General features: G+C 49.5%; 1 protein-coding gene across 4 annotated transcripts in view; it reads right to left on the bottom strand.

The window, feature by feature from the left end:
* The window catches only part of LOC135914564 (uncharacterized), a 502,153-nt gene that overhangs the window by 190,854 nt on the left and 290,466 nt on the right, over positions 1-20,833 (bottom strand). Inside the window, exon 1 of one of the 4 annotated variants that reach the window (XM_065447471.2) lies at positions 9,118-9,327. The exons of the other annotated variants lie outside the window; for them this stretch is intronic. The gene's annotated coding sequence lies outside the window, so the exon portion shown is untranslated. Of the gene's footprint in view, positions 1-9,117; positions 9,328-20,833 lie in introns of those variants that run through there. 4 annotated transcript variants of the gene reach the window in all.

Raw genomic sequence — 20,833 nt, 5'->3', positions numbered from 1 at the left:
CACACGGGCTTTTCACATACCACCGCCTTCACTCCAACCACGCAAACCGACCCGCCGTGGTTCCTCAGTGGCTATGGTGTTCGGCTGCTGAGCACAAGGTCGCGGGATCCAATCCCGGCCACGGCGGCCGCATTTCGATGGGGGCGAAATGCGAAAAACACCCGTGTACTTAGATTTCGGTGCACGTTAAAGAACCCAGGTGGTCGATTTCCGGAGTCCTCCACTACGGCGTGCCTCATAATCAGAAAGTGGTTTTGGCAGGCAAGAACTCCATAATTAATTAACCACGCAAATTTCGCAGAAATATATATTTTAAATCTTCCCACTAGCAAAAGTAGAAGAGGGAGTGACGACGCCGTGTGTTGAGGTGGTGGCGGTGGTGGTGATAAACTTTATTTCTTCTATTTACAGGAGAGTTGTGAACTGAGCCCTGAGGGCGCAGAGCGTATGCATCTGGCCTCGCCTAGTTTCTCGTATGTACCACGTATCACGTGTGTATCATGCATGATACGCGCGTGTACAGTATAGACGAGCAAGAAGCACATAACGGCAACGGGCAACTGGAGTCTCTAGTCCGGGAAGTTGTCTCGGAGGAAGGCCGAGAACGTATTTGCTGTTGCCGAAGCCCTAGCACAGCCGCTTAGAGGTCTATGGAAAAAAAGGTTCGTTCCTCTGTGCATTATGCCGCACACTATGTTTGACCTTTAAACGAGAAAGCGCTGCGTGCTAGTCCCTCACAAAGTTTTGTTTCGACAGTCTGCTTGAAGCCTATGAAAATCTTTTGTAATATCAAGCCTATATAAACCTTCTACTTAGCTCGTGAGCCTGTAGAATCATGGGCTTATGCTTTTTTCTTCTTGTCACTGTGTGTAGATAGGTCGAAAGAGAAAAGTGTTTTGAAGGTGTTACCGCAAGAAAAGAAAGCAAGCAAAAGAAAGCGCTGCCGATCTTCTTGCGGGCCACAAGCCTTATACGAAACTTTGTGAATATCCCTATTGCGTATAGGCGTGTGTGTGCGTGTGACTATACGTGCCGTCTAAGTGTTTATCATTGCATATATCATAATCACCCCCCATCACCTGGAGTAGCACGTTAGGCGAACAGCCAGGCTAACATCTCCAGCACATCGTTAAGGCTTGTTTCACTCTCAGTATAGCTGTTACGGTCAAAAGGGCAAGTAGATATAAGAAGCGAAAGTAGTCTAATTGAAGTCCACAGATAATCAAATCGACTGCCCGAATCCACGATCACGAGGTGCATGCTCCTGGCACTTAATCCTCGCTTCCGAGCGCACTGCACGTATCTATGACGCGACACCGCACGAAGCGAATAGACGGATGGAAACAGGAAGGCTGGACGAAAGACGCACGAAAAGCGAGCGACGTCGATGGAGGCCTGCCCGAGACAGGACACGCTCGTTAAGCGGTGACCCCGCTTCCTATACCCTTCTCGGCCCTTACTTTGGCTGTCGTCCCTCCCCCTTGTGGCCGGCTGGTCGTCCTCGCACAGCCATTATCTCACTGGCTCTTAGCCGTGTCATTCCCAAATGCTCACTAAGGTAAGAGGGAGGGACATAAACTAAAAGACTATTCTCGTAGACGTACGGTTGGGAGGAGAGAGAGAGGGAGAACGAGAACAGGATAAATGAAAGGCAGGGAGGTTAACCAGGACTGAGCCCGGTTGGATAGCCTGCGCTGGGGCAAAGAGAGTAGAACATTAAAGGAAGGATAGAAAGTCGATAGTCGATGTGCACTGGAATCAGCTACGTATAGTGAAAAAAATATTTCCAGCGCTAGGGCGCAGACAAGAGAGGAGAAACTTGCACGAGTTGTCACTCCATGGCGTAGCGAGCTCAGTGCGGAAGAAGGGAGGCTCAGAAAGATAATACACTGCAGGAAGCCGGGTCGTGTGTGTGTGTGTGTGTGTGTGTGTCTTCCCGTGTCGCCCGCGTTCCGAGCTGTGCTGCTCGTTTTTCGCGAACACGATGTCACTCGTTCCGGTTGCCTGCAGGTATCGCGCCGCGGCACATTGGCCGTCTTCTGAAGCCAGCGATACGCGCGAGACCGTGGACTGAAGATTCTATCCAACGTAAGCTGTCTCCCGTCGATAGCTGGTTTAAAGCGATGCGAATGGTATGGGTTCTTCCACCCCCCCCCCCTTTTTTTTTTACAGCGACGCTATTAAGGGCTAGTTTACCCAGTGATAAATTAGCACCGGGGCCACACGTTCCAGCTTTACTGGTTAACCATCTGTACGGAGTGCTTCGACTGATAGGATTTTTTTTTCTTTCGTTTTTGGAAGGACGGGGAGGCAGTAGCGCAGACGTTGTGGCGCAGTTCCCACGCCAGTAGAGGCATTTCGTTCGGCTCCGCTATCGGTACTGTCAAATCGAGAACGAGTATGCGTGGGTTTCAGCAACGCCCAGGCATAAGCGACAAAGCACTGTTTCTTCACTCGCGGTTACTGGATGTACTTCCGCTGGCAAGCTGGGGTCTCTCTTGCACACGTTCTCACTAAACATAACCAGGAGAAAAAAAAACTAGCTGCTAGGCAGTGCCCTTTGTGTTGTCGTACAGATTTCCCCTTCTAATTTCTTTCTTCCCATTCTTGTAACTCTCCAGGGTCTTTTTTTTTCATTCTTTGCACCCAATTCTCTCTCTCTCTCTCTTTCTGATAACTCCTCACTGTCTATTTATACTCTCAATTACTTTGGAGTTCGTTGCCAGCTTTCTTGACCGCGTTCTCCATCCACAGTTTTTAGATGCAGATAATTGTGCACTTTAGCCGCCAATTTATTTGGATCCATTGTTCCCTAGTCTTTGTTCAAGACTGATTTTACTCTGCGCTTCTCTGGCTTCAAAAAAGGCCCAACCCATGCCACCCTGCACAGCCTCGTTTGTGGTTTTACCGTGGGTTCACAAAGCCACCGGCCTGCCGATCCTTAGTTAACTTCCAACACCAACAAGACATCTGATTTTAATGACAGAATGGCATTTGCGAACGTTTGTCCTGGCACCATTACTCCTTTCCAGATTCTAAGCACCACCTCGTATTTTTTGTAGCCCCAAAATGCTTGGTTTCATAATTGCTGCATTCGGCTTCCCTTTTTATTTTCAGATTATCTTGGTGGGCGCCTGAGTCTCCCCTTCGTTTATGTGTACGCCAAGGTATTTATATTGCTTGACTATGGGTACGACTTGCTGTTGAATTGACACCACGTAATTACTCGTATCTTCATTAGATACCGTAATTCCCGATTTCTCTCTGCTGAACTTAGGGCCTAGATTTTTCATTACACAGACACACATACTCACAAGTGTGTGCAAATCTCTTGCATTGTCCGCTAGTAGCACTACGTCCACCACATACATCAGTCCGAGGACCTTCTACTTCACCATTTGTCCATTACGCGTGTAGGATAAATCCGACCCTAATTCACTGTTTTCCGGTCGTCTTTCCATGCCCTTAACATAAAGCGTAAACAACAGTGAAGACAAACGAAACACTCGCTTCAGTCTTCGGTGAACTTCCACCACTTCATTACATTTTGGCCTTCCCGTGCAAATTGTACTGGGTTATCCCTTGTCAGGATTGGGGGCTCAATCCCATCGCTCGTGATCCGTTGTCAAGATTGGAGTCCGGCATGAATTCGAAGGTAGCTGGCCCATGCCGTCGTCCAACTTATCCTCGCTGAGGACGTTGATGAAGGGAAGCACTGCTTCTCATCGAGAACGAGGAATATGGGTTTATTTACAGTATTTATATCAGTCTAACATGACTGTTTGAGAAAGTACATCAGTCTAACATGACTGCTTAAGAGAAGTGTGTCGAGCATCCGCACAACAGCAGTTTTCAAACACTCGGTCCTCCCGCGATACAAGGTGATGCGAACGTTCGTTTAGTCATCGCAAACTAGCCGCCTCTCCGCAGGACGGTTTACACACACACATGCACACACACACATGTTTACGGTGCGAAACCGACACCACACGAATTTAATAGAACTCGGAGCCGTTCCGGGTAGCGCGTTGTCTTGCGTCTTGGTCGGTGCGTGGGAAGGAGCGCAAAACGGCGTTCCCGCGGCAACTCGCGCACCCGTAGCAGGTCAGGTCCGCGTTGGGGAGTTTGGTAACAATAGTTGGCCCGCCGAACTCATTCCGTCACAACGGCGATGAGGCTAGAGGTTGGCGGCGGTTTCAGCACAAAGCCTGCTTCATCGAACGCATCCTAGCTGAAACGACGGAGAGTGGAGGATGCGCGTATTGTTCCCCGACACAAAGTCGATTTAGTCACGCTGTGGCTAGAGGTTGGCGGCGACGCTCCCGGAATGTTGCCACCATAGTCGTAACAGGGTGGCAAACTTGCACTGCAGCTGGCCGTTCTTAATACCTTAAATATTTCCCTCAGCGGCCCCACGAAATGGTCACCTACGCCTTCTTGCTTGAGAATATCCCAAAATTCCCTGTTTACATTGTCGTAGGCTTCCTTAAAATCTAGAAACGCTATCCATAAAAGTGTATTCCGAGTCAACAGTTTGCAGCGGGGTAATGTGGTGACACCTAGCGTACACTCAGCGAATGACGGCCGTTGCCTCCAAGACTGCATCGCACACCTTTACGTCATTTCTTGCTCATTCATTTATTTATAGTTGTTTTTTGCGTGATTAGACAACCAACGCGCAAAGGGTGTCAGACAAGATAACACGAACCAGTTATCAAATTTTACTACAACTTGCTATCGTAAGTAAAGCTTCGCGTGGGAACGCGTCTCGGAGGCACATGTGACAGAGGGGGCCTCGATAACCCACTGTAAAGCTTATATACAACATCCTATCGCTAATAAAACGATGCCAAAAAGCATGCAGCGTACTAGATACCTCTCTACGGTTAAGGCTCCTACCTTTCCCATCTCATTTCTCTGTCTTGTTGAAGCCTCTGTTTTTGGTGTGGCGCGGCATTGGAGCACCATCTATCATCCACTAAGCGAATGAAGGATGTTTGCTCCCAGGTCACTGTGCACACGCATATGTTATTTTTTTCTTTTCTGTTTGTCGTTCTTTTCGTGATTAGGCAATTAACACGCAAGAGGCTTCAGATCAGATAACAATAACCAGTGCAAGCATTCAACTGACTTGCTATCGCGAAGGAAAGTTGGGGTAAATACTAATCTCGGAGGCACTTACGACAGAGACAAGAAGCTTCGGAAACCCATTATAGATACCATGTATAACGTCGTACATAGAAAGTAAAACGATGCCCGAGTGACCTCGGCAACACGTCGCGCCTTGGCTTCTGCATTTATCGCTGGCTTCTACAAACTTAGAAACATGATGACCCGCAAGAAATAGTGCACACATAAGCGAAACCATCAGCCATGCACCAGCTACAGATGCGTCTTGGCGTCTTGTCCACTTCTCCTGGTAGCTCTCTATTTTTGGCTAAATCAAGGAGACATGATGATGACAAAATGTATTTATTAAGGGATGGCGCGAAGGCCTATAATGGGGAATAGGAAGAGGAGGGGGGAGGCGTATTCAGAGCCGTCCTAGAAGCTGCGCGTCCTTGGCGAAAGCCAAGAGCGAGTCCAGAACGACCCTGTCGGAATCCAATGGAGACATAAAGAAACCGTACCACAATTTTGCAGAGAGCTACCTAAGAATGCCAACGGCGTCTCTCAAATGTTTTCGATCGCTGCGATAAAATCGGTTACTTTCTTTCACAAAGTCTCCGTACGGTTCAGATACCAGGCTCAAAAAGCAAAACCTGCTCGTCCACTTAGCATTCGCCAACAGCTTCGAAGCAGCTTCTGTCCCGCCGACCCACACCCCCCTTCCTCCCCCCCCCCCAAAAAAAAAGAAAAAGAAACAGCAACGAAAACAAGGCACTGTTCACGAAACGCTTGTAAAGATAGACCCACGACGTTTTACAAACGACTCGGAGCTGTTCTGCGGAGTCACTGTATTTACGGAAGTGCCGGGAATGTGCAGGGGACTGCTTGGCGGAGCAGGAATCAGGGACGAATTATTTTGGTCAAAGAGAATTGGCTTTCGTCCAGGAGGTCATGACGCCGGGGTAGATGTTCTTCCCGCGCGGCCGGTCGAAAACGGGGACATATTCGATAAAGAAGAAGCGAAGCGGCAAGCGAAGCCAAGAGCAGCGCCGAACCTTGAATACCCCGCTTCTATGTGCCCTCTTCCGATACGACGCTATACATAGAAAGTTCATGGACTGTAAGCAACGTGCAAACGTATACCCTGGAATCCTTGAAGTGATATCGCTGAACCTATAGAGAATGATCTGTCACACGATCACATCGACATTGTAAGACGTCTGCGGCGAAAGAGTGCAGCGCCAGCACACACAGTTATTTGAGCAGTTTGCAGAAGGGCTATAGGTTTATATTTAGGAACTGCGCAGAATTTCGATCGAGGCTCCAACGAAAACACTGCACTTTTGTGCGGTAATGTCTGTAGATGGAGCGTCTGGGATTGTTGGCACTATATGGTGTTGTTAAGGTAAAAGCACAAACACGCCAACAACAAAGTAGTTCCCCTTTCTGTGACTTTGTCAAATCACTCGAGGCCTCCGCCCTGCAATGGCGAAAATAACTTTACAAAGTAGCACCGCGTCGCATCCCCATCACATGATTCTTACAACAGCCTACGGCCGGATGTCACCGTTTCCATGGCAACGTTCCGCACGCCGCGGGCTCGCTACGCATATTACAACATGATTCGAGAAAAAAGCGCAGCGTCCATCCTCTCCCTTCTTATCACGTGGTCTCTACAACATCTATGACGTCGGTCACTGCCTGTTACATTGGCAACTTTGTGCACACGGCCCGCCACGCAGCCGTTAACGGGCGTCCCGTCCCCTTCCGCCGCCATGTGGTCTCTGTAACATCGATGACGTCAACCGTTGCCGGTTTCCATGGCAACTTTCTGCACACTATCCGGCGTGCGGACGCGCTCCGACGCCTTTCCTTCGGCATCCGTAATGACTATTCATAGCCGTAATCATGATCCTGCACATGGGTAACATCTACAAGCCCACTGATGCGTTAAATCAACCGGAGTGCCGGTGCAAGTACTCGGCCACATCGCCTGCTTTCGCTACACCGAAAGACCAGGGAGCGTTGAGGGAAAAAAAAACATGACAATTATATGGGAGCGAAAAATTCACAAGGACGCGAATGCACCAGCTTGCGTAAGCCTATGTCCTCATATTCCTCGTCCTCACATTAGCGCGTTCCGCAAAGGCCCCGTCAATGACAGCAAAGCATACAAGGCGAGGCTATACAATTTCTGCATAACCTGTCGCCAATGCGCGAGGCTAATGACTACGTCAGCGCAGGGTGCAGACGTAACAGGATGGTGGCACCAAGCAGGAGCCCGTCGCTTGCGGCACGAAACGCACGTGCGAAAAGCGTCAGTTGCCGTTGTTGGTGATGGCCGCGCAAAATGTGATAGCACTAGAGAGATTTAGAGAGTGACAAAATGTTAGGCAACGGCCTCGCAAGAAGAGGTAGAAGTGTATTATGCACAGCGTTATGTCTTCTACTGACATCGCTTACTCCAACTCTGCCACCGAGTCTCGCGCTGTCGGTGGCAGGTGGCAGTGGTAACGCTAGATTTGCATTGTGTTAATGGAGAGTATTAGCGTATCGTCAATGTTTTACACCATGAAACCTATTGTCTCCGTCACTTGCAAGCTTTGCGACTGCTAGCTAACATACGACTAGGTGCACGCTGGTACGGATTGGCTGGCGCATTCGGGCGGCGAGACCGGTGGACTGAGCAACGATGTAGCGGTAACAATACGCTAAAACTCTCTAATGTAACCTCGAAAACATTCTGGTCGCTGAGGCGGTTTAACTTTTAAGCCAACGGCGACCCCCTGTTGAGAGGCAGCGCTTTCTTATTGCATGTTTGTTTAAATTATTTAAGAAATTTCTCACAGGTTCCATATCAGCCACTGGGTAAGGGGTGGAGCGTTGTGGTGTGAGAAACAAATGGGAAAATTGCAATATTGTATAAAATATCTATTAATCAAAAGGACGGCGCTGTGGAATATTTCCTCTACTACGCCAACAACAGGGTTGATATCCGGCATAGAGAACACACTAGAACACAAATTTATTTCTACCAGCGAACAACAATTCAAGTTAACACGTGCACGTGCAAACACACTCGAAACTAGATTTTCACGCGCTATTACGTCCCTTCCGATAGGGTGATCAGTAGGAAGAGTGACATATTCGATAAGAAAGTATGCCCTGTCTGTTTCAGAAAGGTGTGTCCTCCCTAAACTGTTTCCGGTTTACAGATATCACCTTGGCCGGAGCTGCACATTTTAAGTACTACCACATCGTGTTCTCTAAACGTGCTCTCTCATACACATATAGCGAAGTCGGCCCACGGAAACTCGTGCTTTCGTCTCCCTCCTTTGTACTGACGCGTAAAATGCAAGCCGCTACCTCACGAATAGACCTTCAAGGCGCGAATGTTTCAGAAGACTTTGGAGTAGGAACCGATAGGCTTGCAGGCCGACAGGCTTGTAGACCGATAGGCTTCTAGACCGACAGGGATATAGACCGATAGGGTTATAAACCAATGGGCTTGTAGACCATCAAGGTCCCAAACTTTGGAGTAGGATGTATAGTCTATATAGGAGATGAGACAGAAAGCAGAACATTTCCGGCTGCCCATAGATGTGAGCAACCCGGAATGACAGCGAACATACACACAATTTCAATTGATTGATTGATTGATTGATTGATTGATTGATTGATTGATTGATTGATTGATTGATTGATTGATTGATCAAATTGCACTCCTCATTGATTTTCCTCGCAAGCTGTTAATTAATTATCTTGGCCGCGAAGCTTACGCGCGCCAGCGAGTGCTCCAGCGTTCCGCCCAGAGCGGCCGGGATTCGAACCGACGACATCGTGCTCCGCAGCAGAACACGCCACAGGCACAGGACCCCATCAGCGGCGGATAAACAAAGAGTGTATAAACAAAATATAGCATGAAGGCAAGATAAGGGGACCCGACCTTCCACCGGCACACACAAAAAAAAGAAAGAGAGAAAGAACGAAAGAAACGAGACGACTCACCCGAGAAATCAAATCCACGAGAGTTATTCCAAAGTCACGAAAACTACGCAGAGGACGGGGGGAGCAAAACCGCGCGCCGGCAGGCAGGCAGGCAGGCAAGCGGAGATTCACGGAGAACGTGATTTGGTTCCACAGTGGACGAGCTTCACCGGAACGCGCAGCGCACGCTCTACTCGGCTGTACTAAAGCTCCCGGGCACAAACAAACAGCAGCGGGGCGTGCAGATCAGGCCTCTGGTGCAGAGAGAGAGTGCGTGAGGGGTACTACTGCAAGGGGGACGGTGGCGGTGGTGGGTGTCGGGGGATGTGTGACTCGGGAGAGCGGGCATCCGGTGCTCGCTGTTTGCTCCCCGCGTCCGGGAATAAAAAATAAAGAAAGAAGGAAAAAAAGCCAGCGAGAAGCGTTGCTCGTCGAATAACAAAATCTAGCGCGATACTGCGCCACGGCGTACTCTAGGACGCGCGCACAAACATACGCAGGCAGGCAGGCAGGCAGGCAGCGTTGGGACCGGCAGAGGAGGAGGAGGCAGGCAGCGCAGCAAACCGACCTCCACAGCGCGCAAAGTCACGCGTGGACGAACGCAGGGGTCGGCAACGCGTGCGCACGGCATATATTACATATTAAAGTATATGCTCGCCAGTGCCGCCATTGGGTCGCGCAGCGTCGTTGGTTGAAAGCTGCAGATACGAGCAGAGTAAACAAAGACCGCGTCGTTTTTTTTTTCGGGATAGATACAAATACGCTTCGTCCGACTTCATATTGAAACATGGCAATCTCGTCGCAATGCTGTCATTTGTTTGTTTGTTTGTTTCTTTCTTTCTTTCTTTCTTGTTTTGTTTCCTTTTGTCCATCTGTCTGTCTGTCTGTCTGTCTGTCTGTCTGTCTGTCTGTCTGTCTGTCTGTCTGTCTGTCCTGTCTGTCTGTCTGTCTGTCTGTCTGTCTGTCTGTCTGTCTGTCTGTCTGTCTGTCTGTCTGTCTGTCTGTCTGTCTGTCTGTCTGTCTGTCTGTCTGTCCATCCGTCTGTCTGTCTGTCTGTCCATCCGTCTGTCTGTCTGTCTGTCCATCCGTCTGTCTGTCTGTCTGTCTGTCTGTCTGTCTGTCTGTCTGTCTGTCTGTCTGTCTGTCTGTCTGTCTTTCTTTCTTTCTTTCTTTCTTTCTTTCTTTCTTCCTTTCTTTCTTTCTTTCTTTCTTTCTTTCTTTCTTTCTTTCTTTCTTTCTTTCTTTCTTTCTGTCTTTCTTTATTTCTTTCTTTCCTTCTTTCTTTCTTTCTTTCTTTCTTTCTTGTTTTGTTTCCTTTTGTCCATCCGTCTGTCTGTCCGTCTGTCCGTCTGTCTGTCCGTCTGTCTGTCTGTCCGTCTGTCTGTCCGTCTGTCCGTCTGTCTGTCCGTCTGTCCGTCTGTCCGTCTGTCTGTCCGTCTGTCCGTCCGTCCGTCCGTCCGTCCGTCCGTCCGTCCGTCCGTCCGTCTGTCCGTCTGTCTGTCTGTCTGTCTGTCTGTCTGTCTGTCTGTCTGTCTGTCTGTCTGTCTGTCTGTCTGTCTGTCTGTCTGTCAGACTGGGCCATCTCCGGGATCGGCCAGCCACTGCGGGCAGCGCTAACGGCGCAAAAGTGAGCCACAAGCTAAGCGGAGCGAACCAAACCCAAAAGAAGCTGCTCATATGTACATGCGTTAAATAAAGTTTCATATACAGTTCGGCCCACTGTTAAAGAGAACACTCAAATCTGCCGCTGCCGCTCTGCTTGCTATAGCTGCAATTGTCTGCTGAAGCTACCTTAATGCACCGCACAGGTGGCTAGAAAAATGCCAGTACCACCAACCAGAAGTCATCTGCTACAAAGGCAGAAAACTTTACAGTTGCCAGAGGGGAAGTTTCGCACACGCTTTACACTCACGTGTTCCCGTTAATAATGGACCGCATTGTACGTACAATGCACATTGACGCAGGACAATGACGTAGAATGTACTACTTGGCGCGTAACGCATGAACGTCATTTGTCAAGTTTTCCTGAAATCAAACACTCAATTTACAAAAAGGTCATACAAATCTAGAAATCAGATCAAATCCGAAGCACCGGTACCAGGTTATCGTGCCGTGCTTTGGGTTTGCGATTAGGTGGCCGCCATGTGAAGGAGTAAGAAGCACACGGTATACTCATCCCTTCAATTCAAATCACGAAGCTGCTGTGGTATTCAATTACTTCCGGTGCGACACATAGCTGGGCTCAAGACGGTAGCGCGGATGTCAGTGTGTATACTTGTCAACTGAGTGACGTCTGATTCAGTTCACTTCATTGCAGTTTCTTTACTGGATGCTTCTGGCTGGTTACCTGGGCTACAAGCTGTGTGAATTGCTCGACGGACGTTGAGGTAGCCGCCTACAACGTCCACATGCAGCCACGCATCATGTAGGATGCATAAACGAACGGTGCGAAACGAAGTAAACGACAATAAACAAAAATAGACAGTATTTCATCTATGAAAAAAGAAAACCTGAACCCAACGAGATTAGTCACACATAAAAAAATCCGATACGAGAGCATTTGAGACATGAACTATCCTAATTGCAAAAATTAACATGGGAACTGTAACCAATTACCAGCAAAATCTTATTGTAGCATACAATAAAGGAAAAGAAGAAACAATAAAGCAAGAAACGAAACCTGTTACTTGCATACGCACAGTTGTCATAGCTAAGATTTATTATATAGCTATAACAAGCGCACAGAGAAGCGCTAAAATGCGGAGCAATTTTCCTGACAACTATAGGGCGTAGGAAAAGTTCAAACCCATACGATCCAACGCCAGCGAGGCTGTCACAATGCAGCACCGGTTTAATGGGGACAAAGCACGCGTGGCACAAACGACCGCATCACGGAAAATGTCACCTAGCTTGAGCTTGGATAGAGAACGCGCACAAGTGCGGGCAAACATCCTCGCAAACAGCGGCTATACCTAACCCCCCTCCCCCACCCAACCACCCACCCACACACACACACACACGCACACACACACAACCCTCCCCCTTCCCGTGTACTGAAATCGACTTCAGCACATGACAACACCCTTCCACCTACCACTCCCTCGCCTATATGAATCGCTACAGTGCGCGCAGTGAACCGCCATCCTTCCGCCACTGCTTTGTTTGCACATTTGCCCTCACGCGTCCTTCACGCGTCATTCAGGAACCCCAGCGCCCAACCGTTCCGTTCGACGCCAAATAACCAAGGGCTGTTGCACGCAGGGTGCCCTGAAGAGCGCGTCACTCTGATGTTGGTCTGGTGTCGACAGACGCCAGCATAATTATTCGGAGGAAACGTAATGTTCCCGCATTTTCTAAGCACGCCATAATAGAACCGCAGTCCAAGCGAGCTGTCCGCCACATTCTGTCAGCATCGTTCCAGACACAAACGCACTGTTAGCGTTGATGGCGGGGCCTACTCTGTACTTACTGTATAGTGCAATTGTGAACAACTGCCGGGTCTGCGCAGGCTTGGGGTGACGCTGAAAGCCGTTAGGCCGTCGATTATGCTATGATTATGCCGTCGATCCGCTATGAAGGCGCTGCTGCGATACTTGAGAGACACGGGACTTTCTGACAAATTGTGAATGTACACTGTGTGACGTAGGACTGTACGGTGACACTGCGTAAGACTAGGAACGCCTTTGTGGGCTGCGTGACAGTGCCCACAGAAACAGTTCGTGTGTACGTGCGCTTGTGTGTTTAGGTTTTTCTTTTTTTATCCTTCTCTCTCTCACCTATTGCATGCCCTTGCCCCTCCCCCAGTACAGGGCAGCCAACCGGAGATAATCTCGGTTTAACCTCCCTGTCTTTCCTTTGCCTTTCTTTCTCTCTCTCTCGCGAGTTGCGCGTAAAAAATTGGTATTTGATATTACAGAACCGATATTGCACCTAACCGAGACGGAAGACTGCGTCATATTTTGAGTGCTTACCGATTCACTGCGGCATCGCCGGTGATGATCGCGCGGACGAAGCGGCCCGACTAGCTCAGGGAGAAACCCGGTATTCATCGATCCCGCCTTCAAGCGCGGATGCTTCAAGAAAACCTCGCATATTTGCGCGCCAACGCACGCTATCCGATTGGAACGGGCCCAACTTCATAAATAGGCGGCTACGTTCCCTGGGCCCTGAATTAAGCATCCAGTTACCCATCAGGACTGTCCAGAACAGGCGCAACCCTCTTATGCCGACTACGATTGGACGTGGCTGTTCACCGATGCCTACGACTTCTGCATATAGGAATGGCCGACACCACAGCCTGTGAACACTGCAGTGAACAGGAAACCGTCGGCCATATTCTGTGCCAGTGTCCGCAGTATTGTGGACAGAGACGCTCATTTACTGCCGGGCTTCAACAAGTTCGACGGCCGACCTCTGTCGGAAGAGACAATCGCCCAACGTAAACACGGTTCTATACATCTTATCAGAAGACTGTTGCAGCATTCAATTTAAACTGCGTAGAGTGGCACCACTCATGGTTAAGCAACACAGACGCACCAGACAGGACGAGAGAGCTCAATCGCGCTTTCATTTTTTCTCGTCCCTTCTTTCTAACTTCCTTTCTTTTCCCAACTCACGTGCAAGGTAGGAAACCGGAGATTTGTTTCCGCTTAACTTCCCTGCCTTTCCTCTCTCTCTCTCTCTCTCTCTCTCTCTCTCTCTCTCTCTCTCTCTCTCTCTCTCTCTCTCTCTCTTGTGAGCTCCCCTCCTCGGGCAAAGGATCGGTCACGTGGTCTGAAATGTTCGGACCACTTTCGCCCCAACTACGACTGCCTCGGTCAAACGGTCAAATTCGGTACCGCGAGCATGCGACGAGGGGTAAAAAAAGAAAAAAAAATTGGCAATGTCAACGCGGCCGTTGCACCATGTCCGTGCCAAAGTGACGCATCCATTCAGTGCAGCGCACATATCCGAACTTTGGCGACACATCTCGCGTATTGTAACTACTAGTAAATCCGCCTCACGTCAACCCTGCATTCAGGACAACCTCTCTTTGCAAATTGATATTTAAGTCGTTTGAACATTTCGCAAGCCCTTCCTGCGCCACTCGAATGATCTAGGCCGCTCCACCGCATAAAGCTGTACGCCGGCTCTAGAGCTCCATAATTTCCCTAAGCCGTGGCAAAAAGAGGCAAACCCTGAGGACCGCAATCCCTAGTCGTTCTTTGGTAAAGTACGATCGATCTAGATTGAGCAAAACATTCGGCTTCATCATCCTTACGCAAAAAAAAAAAATCAAGCGTCCGCTTTCCGCCCAATCCGTCCCCGCTCGCTGCATATATGTTACCCCATTAATACGAGAGGCCCGGCCGCCCGCCGTTTCTAACCTCGGCACCTCCTGCTGCATACCCTCTTAGGCATCACTACTGCCACATTTATAACAAAGATCGACCGATTGATTGATTGCTTGCTCGCTTGATTGACTGATGGGCTGGAGCAGGAACCCTACGGAGGCCCGCGCCATTTCTCTCCGAAAATACTGGCCAGCGAAACGGGAAACCCACTGGAAGATGCGCATTAGAAAGACGGCCCAGTCGGAATCCGAGCACCCACCAGTACGTCACACATAAAGCTACACTCGCGAAGCCGGCGATACGGATGTCGCGAAGATTAAGACAGATACGCTGGTCGCAGCCAGGGGGCGCGCAGAGTCGTACGCTTCTCGCGCTTTGCCGCGCCCGCGCGCGTGCATATGTGATGTCACTCTCCAATTCCGTGCCGCCAGCGATGCAAATGACGACGGGCCAGCCGGAGATGATGACACCGAGAAGCGGGGTTCGTCGTCAGTGCGTGCGTCCGTGTACGCGCAAAGCGACCGCGAGAGTAGTGTCGGCGTCGCCCAACCACATGCGTGCGCGTGTGTGTAGTCACGACCAAAGGGGTGCGTACGCGCGAGCGCGCGACCGTGTGTGTGTGCGAGCGACTGTCGCTGGAAGTGGAAATCACGCGCTGAGTGATGATGACACGCGAGAAGGACGGCGCAGGGAAAGGGTGAGGAGCGTGTGACGAGAGGGAGCCCGAGAGAGGGGCGGAGAGAGTGACAGATCGAGTGCGGAATGGAGGACGGTTCGAGCAACTCGGCGCCATTCGCATACCGTGATTTCTGGAATGCAAGCAATCGCCTCGAATGTGACCGTGCCACCTTAGTAAAACATTCGGGACAAAAGAGACACACAAAAATAAAGAGACTTCGGATTCTGTGAACTTTGTACCAGATAGCACCTTTTCTTTTTTTTTTCGTTGTGCTTGTGGCATGTGTGCCATTTCGAGCACTGGTCGTTTAACTTCCCTTTTTTTCACTATTTTCTATATTTCAACTTGAAACACAGCTAATTACCACTATGCTTTCCTTGGCTTCATTGCCTGTTGGCGTCATATGGTCGTGATAAACAAAGAATCGAGCCTTTCGGTTTCCCTTCTCGTTCATACTCATACATAGCAAGGGTCTGGAACCCGGCAGCCTTGATGACCTTAGGTAGCATACAAGGGTTCACTAGCCACTCGCCTGCATGCTCTCCTAAGCGCACCTGTTACGTGACGCCATCAAGCCAAAAAAACAAAATAAGGTTGTCCCACGTCCGCCAACCATGGCTCTGACTGTGTGGCGCTCACCTGACACTTCCAGGGCTATAGACCTAGTAGACATATATAGATACCCAAGTTAGTGGGCGAATTGACGGCCGTCGCTACAGCACAACTGGTAGTAGCGCATCGCATGCGTGTAATGCGAAGGTTGCGAGTTCGGTCCCCACCAACGACAAATTTATCTTTCTCGTCCACGTTCATTTTCCCCCCTTTTCTTTCCTTTCTCCATTTTCCGGCCCCGGGTGCCTAAAACACGAGTAAATACGGTACAACAACTTCGTTGCTTGTGCACATTGCTTTCCGCCGCTGTCGGCCGCGAGGAGCGTGTAACGCGACCGCCACGCGATCCGGGATCTTGAGCGAGAATGGTTATGCGACGCGACGTGCGTAAGTAGGTGTACCGTATTCACCTCGCTCGAGTGGTCGTTGACGCCGTAAGTCTCAGGGGCAGCCGCCGAGGTACGGAGAGGCGGCGAAACGGCCATGAACAAGAAGACGCGCCTAGCAAGGCTTCTCGCCTGTCGTCATCATACCAAGGTATCATTACCATACCAAGGTGTCACTATCATCATACCAAGGTATGACGCTACTTGGTACGATGATAGCCCACACTCTGGCGACTAAAATCGTGCATTCTATTAGTTGGAGGGTGAGTGGGAAAAAAATTTCAAGCGGAATCGACAAAGTGCGCTAACTACGACTACATACACTCCTTTAGTGCTCATCCGACGATGCCTTGCCTCTCTGCGTTGAGCTGTTTTTATTTTATTTTTTTTACCTTAACTTAACGATGATAGAAACCGCGTAATGGTGCTTCTACGCGCCGACATGTACAACGTGATTCACTGTTAAATGTAATTCGGCACACATTACAACTCGACACCATACAATATGTATTTCGGGGTTCGTTGCATGCAGCCCAGCTTTTTTATATTGATACTTTTTGTGCGCAAACAAACAGGGACGAAGAATAGGGGCAACACAAGGACGAGCGCTTTCTAACCGCTCGTCCTTGAAAGCGCTCGTCCTTGTGTTGCCCCTATTCTTCGTCCCTGTTTGTTTGCGCACAAAAAGTATCAATACGAATATGTTCCAACTAGGCCGACTCGCAGTCCAGCTTTTTTCTTCTTCTTCTTCTTCTTTTTTTTTTTTTCACAAGAAGGCATCGGCAACAACGCTTCTTCAAACATCACACACCTGTACCTAACACGTCAAACCAGGCCTTTCTATTTACCGTTCGCTCCCGAAATGGGCCCGGATGTGGGTGCCAATGAACGAAATGAAAATGAACGCGTTCTCACGTTAGCGCCAGTGTTGTGATTCGCGGACACTCTGCTCACTCTTGTGATTGGCCAGCGTGAACGCCTTTGACTGAGCGGTGCCAACCGCACGTGAACGAATTCACTGCGTTTTTCTTAGCATATGCCAGTACAGACGCCAAATCCGAATGCTGTGTTGCGTGCCTAATTTCTACCTTTCTTTCTTTCTACCTTTCTTTCTTTCTTTCTTTCTTTCTTTCTTTCTTTCTTTCTTTCTTTCTTTCTTTCTTTCTTTCTTTCTTTCTTTCTTTCTTCCTTCCTTCCTTCCTTCCTTCCTTCCTTCCTTCCTTCCTTCCTTTCTTTCTTTCTTTCTTTCTTTCTTTCTTTCATTACGAAGTGCCTCTTGGCTCAATCCACGCACTCTGTTGCATAATCCTGTCGGGCCTCATTCACTGCCTTCATTCACTGCCGCAAGGCTTTTATTAGATGCAGAAATAAAGACGTTAAAAAAAAAGAAATATGCATATCCAACGCATATGTTGGAAGCTATGTGAAGCGAAGCTTTCACGGGACGGTTGATTAGGTGCTATAAATCTACAGTGTATTCGATGCATACAATTATTTATTTTAAGCCTACGCAACGTGTAATAATCCCGTCCTATACAACGTGTAATCTCATGCAGAGTTCATGTTTATGCACCGAGCAGGTCATTATTTTAATGTCATGCAGTGTTTACGCTAGCGCACTGCACTGTCCACATTTTCCAGAGTGCAGAGAACAATTCAGGCGAGCGCATATTGCCGGATGTCGACGCAGCTATGCAGCGAGAACACGAAGGTGACGTGCAGGTGCGCTTAGAGCGTGTTTATAATTCTTTCTTCTTGTTTGCTTTCTTTCCCTTCAGTATTCTTGCCTGCGTATGGTTTGATTGTGACATGCAGCCATGAAGAAGAGGCCCGTACTCGCCCATTTTCCTTGAGAGCTTCGATTAAAGAAAAAATTATTCCTATCCCCCGCGCTGCGCGAATTAATTTCAAGATAAGCATTTTCCAGGTAGCTTGCCGTCCAGCATGGTTCGGGGCTTCTGCGAAACGCTACCAGATCGACCGACAAGTTCGTGCACGGCGATGCAACTGCGTGAATACGCGTGTGAGGCGACCACACAGCATCGATTCCCATGCAATGCGTGGAAATCTGGATATCTCCCTCTTCTTTTCCAATTCCGAGGTCCGGAATACTTTCGTTTCGCCTATATATCCGGGCTAAAAACCCACCCAAACCCGCAAGCACACGCCCGGACGCGCGCCCGCAATCGTTAATGCAAACAAACAAACAAACAAACAAACAAACAAACAAACAAACAAACAAAAACAAAAAACGTAAAAACACGCACGCGCAGACACACAGACATCTTAGGAGTCACGGGAGTTCGCTTACCTCGGTATACGAGGCAGCGTATACGACGCAAGCTCCGCGGCCAACGCTAGCACGTAGGCGCCTCTATCTACTCGGCCTCACACCGCCGCGGCCCAAGAACGACAACTGGCGCCCGACATTTTCCCCCGGCAGCGGCGCACAAGATATTATAACCGCGCGTAATGTCAATGGCAAAGGTCTCACGCGGTCGAGTCGAGAACGCGCCGAGCTGCGCAGACTGGGCGCATCACACTCCCAAAGCGAAAAACGAGGCGACGGCCTGTCACTTCGAGCTAGCTATAAGAGAGTTTTAGCCCAGCGGGTTTACGGCCAGCGGAGCGGAGCGGTCTCCGCCGTTGCGCCAGCGGAGCGGCTCGTGAAAAAAGAATTTTAGCCCAGCGGATCACCCGCTCGAGCGGGGTAAAGAGCGGGGCGCTTTGCTGCCCCACCTAGTGGTTCGAATAGGAGTTACTGAGAAATGAAATTGAATCACGCTTGCTTTTATTATGCAAGAAATGTTGAATAAAGATATATTACAAGTTCTCAGTGCATTATTTGTTAACAATGTACTGAGTACTAATGTACGGGTCAGCGCGGCAGTCGCCGTTTTCGATGCAGAACTGCCGGCGTTCATGTTCGCGGCTGCCGTCTTGCATTTCCCATACACGCCCGCGCGCGCTTACGCACGCTCGCGCGCTGCGTATACCCTCCGCTGGGGAGTGCTTTCCAGCGGGCGTAAACGCATCTCCGTAAAACCGCTGGCCGCCTCAGCGTGGTGCGCATGCGCAGTTGCGTCTCCGCTCGCCCGCTCCGCTCCGCTGGCCGTAAACCCGCTGGGCTAAAACTCTCTATAGCAGCCCGCGCATACGTGCACATGCGGCACGCTCGTAAAAAGAAAGAGCGTAGTGGGAACGCGCATATTGTTAGTTTAGAGAGGCACTCTTTCCAGCGAGAGCTTCCTAAAGGTGTCGCCACAATCCCGTCGTGGACTCTAGAGGCCGGGCTCGATACGGCCATAGCTGACCGTGCAAGAGAGACAGAGAGAGAGGGAGGGAGGGAGGGAGGGAGGGAGGGAGGAGAAAGGCAGGGAGGTTAGCCAGAGGAAAATATCCGGTTTGCTACCCTACTCTAGGGAGAGAGGCGGAGGGGGAGGTTAAGGGATAACAAAGTAGAGACCGCGCAATTTAAACGTAGAGGTTGTAATGAAGAACTGGAAAATAAAAGAGAGAGAGGCAAAATGGCTAGACAGCAGTCGATTTATACAGTCAAACCTGATAAGCTCGAGCTGGCGATAGGTGACCATCTGTCGCAGTCCTGTTTCGAATTGGACGCCAAAGGAATCGCCATCACCACTGCTCAGAGAGCTGAAATCTTGAGATTTAAACCTGGATCGTTGCCAGCCAACGCAAGAGAACTGCTCAAGAGCGGAAGGGCGGAAGCACGCGAGTCGTAACAGTCAATCGGCCTTTATAACGAAGCGCCCAGGATCTACAGAGTCCTTCGTTGTACAGGACAATTCGTTGTAAACATGTGTAGGGCATGTACCAATCCCTATAGAGCACGCTAAGCGCGTCCAGCGAATTAAAACATTTATTTAACGCGAATGCAAGAGGTAGTTAGCGAAATACGCCAGCCTCTTTTCTACCGCACACTGTCCTCTCAGTGACTGTCCTCGCTATAATTTAAAGAGACGATCGCTCGCAATCGCGATAGCGCGCTTTGACCGAAGACCTCTAACAGAGGAACTTATTCTAATATGCCGACACCACAGGCCATAGCAGCAGAGGGCGACGAGAGCAATGTTGCAATTTTTAAAGGCAACAGAATTGTACAAGCGACTGTAGCTTGAACAGATGTTTATAGTGCTGCAAGTACTACTGTGCTGTGCTGTGACAGTATGCGGCGACAGTGACCGACTGTGATTGTATGTATGTGATCCTTTCTTTCTTTATCTCTGCTTTTCTATCACTTTACCTCCCTCTCCCCTCTCTCCCCAGCGCAGGGTAGCAAACCGGATCTTCCCCTCTGGTTAACCTGCTTGCCTTTCCCCTTTCCTCTGTCTCTCTCTCTCCTCCGACGTAATTTGCCAGTGCGGCCGACCTAATGTCATCGAGGATTATAAGCCGACTATAGAGACGGAAGGAATGCCAGGGAGGTTAACTAGACTTCGTCCACTTTTTTATCGATACGCGAAGGGAGAGTAAAAGAGAGACGGGAGAGTAGGAGCTCATGCATCAATCACGCGTACTAGACAGGGCGCAGCGAGTCTATATACAGCCGTACATTAACGTGGGAATACAACACATGGACTAAAAGAGACGCCATTGCGGGGACTTCGCGTTCATCTTGAGCACCCCGAGGTTCTTCAGCGTGCACCTTGACTTAAGTATACAATATCGTTCTCACACTTGGCCCCATCGGGGACTGCATCGGAATG

The sequence above is a fragment of the Dermacentor albipictus genome, chromosome 6, assembly GCF_038994185.2.
Source record: "Dermacentor albipictus isolate Rhodes 1998 colony chromosome 6, USDA_Dalb.pri_finalv2, whole genome shotgun sequence".
Classification (NCBI taxonomy): Eukaryota; Metazoa; Arthropoda; class Arachnida; order Ixodida; family Ixodidae; genus Dermacentor; species Dermacentor albipictus.
The sequence above is the reverse complement of the archived record's forward strand: the minus strand, read 5'-3'. Positions and strand labels throughout refer to the sequence as shown.